We start from the raw sequence: 1,351 nt of genomic DNA on the forward strand, positions 1-1,351 counted from the left end.
AACAGATCCTGAAAGTGGAATTCGACATTTGTTTTTTTTTGTTTTTTTGAGTCAATTTAGTTTTTTAATGTAGCGTTTCATATGTTATTTGTTTTGTCTCCAATTTGTACTTTGTGTGACGACTCGACTTCTCTGGCTGTCGATCTTCCTCCTCAGCTCTGGAGGAGGCAGCTGTGCGATTTCGAGAGCTGCAGGCAGAGAAGGAGCTTCGGCAGCTTCAAGAGGACAGGAAGAACGACAGGAAGCCCCCTCCGTACAAACATATTAAGGTCAGGGATGGAGACTTGCGATCCACCTTTGTCTTTCTTCAGTCCAGAATACTGCGAAAGTTTTCTTCAAAAGCGAAGCCGTCGTATCTGCTTGAGTTCCAAAATTTGATGTTAAATTATAGCCGTCACTTTAGCTTTCGAGATACATAGCTGGGTTTTATCCAATAACGCCACTTCCAAGAAACACTGAAATCTGTCCAACCAGGCTAATTTGCTGCACTTAAAATGTAAAGTATCTTCTGGAGAGCTGCTGTCCGATGCAAGCAAAATGAGGCTCTTTTACTGAGCATTAGTATTCTTAAAACAAAATAATGGAAAGTTTTACTAAATAATATCAAGTCTGATAGACCTGAAAGATTATTTGATATATTGACTCAGTAACAAGCCGTGAATGTGTTCAGTCTGCTGTTCAGAGGAGAGTTCATGTTTGCTTCCACCTCTCTGACTCATTCAGGTGAATCGTCCAATAGGAAAGGTTCAGATCTTTACGGCCGACCTATCGGAGATCCCGCGCTGTAACTGTAAGGCGACGGACGAGAGCCCGTGCGGGATGGACTCAGAGTGCATCAACCGCATGCTGCTGTACGAATGCCACCCACAGGTACCCACAGAAACGCCTCCATCACACCCACACAATGATTAAGAAACTCCATGGTAACACATTATAAAGCACGTTGACAGCGGACAGTATTTTCACAAATCAAGACTAAATTAAACTTTTACTACAACTTCATTTGATCCACTTTATTTATAAAAATATAGTACAGTGTGGTCTTAAATGGCTTCCTTTGCTCTCTTGCAGTGTGTTTGATCCAGCCAGGTGTAAAGTACCCCTGCATCATATATGATATTTTGATGATGACCCTCTGAACTTGCAGGTTTGCCCGGCGGGTGAACGCTGCCTCAACCAGGCGTTCACCAAGCGTCAATACAGCCAGGTGGAGATCTTCAGGACTCTGTCCCGAGGCTGGGGGCTCCGCTGCGTCCATGACATCAAGAAGGTAAATACAACACCATGAATAATAGCACTGCCAATGCTAATGCTACTAACGCCGGCGCTTCTACATCAACCGGTGCAGAAG

The 1,351-nt window shown here is 43.9% G+C and overlaps 1 long non-coding RNA gene across 1 annotated transcript; it reads left to right on the top strand.

Moving 5' to 3' along the window:
• The first annotated feature begins 126 nt into the window (after nt 1-126).
• LOC111670096 (uncharacterized) lies at nt 127-1,271 on the top strand. Its single transcript, XR_015438291.1, has 3 exons — nt 127-269; nt 724-870; nt 1,148-1,271. It is a non-coding gene; the product is annotated as an uncharacterized LOC111670096 (long non-coding RNA).
• The last annotated feature ends 80 nt before the right edge of the window (nt 1,272-1,351 follow it).

Source organism: Seriola lalandi, unplaced genomic scaffold (assembly GCF_002814215.2).
Source record: "Seriola lalandi dorsalis isolate HSWRI2012SDOR001 ecotype SW California unplaced genomic scaffold, Sedor1 jcf7180002005471, whole genome shotgun sequence".
Lineage (NCBI taxonomy): Eukaryota > Metazoa > Chordata > Actinopteri > Carangiformes > Carangidae > Seriola > Seriola lalandi.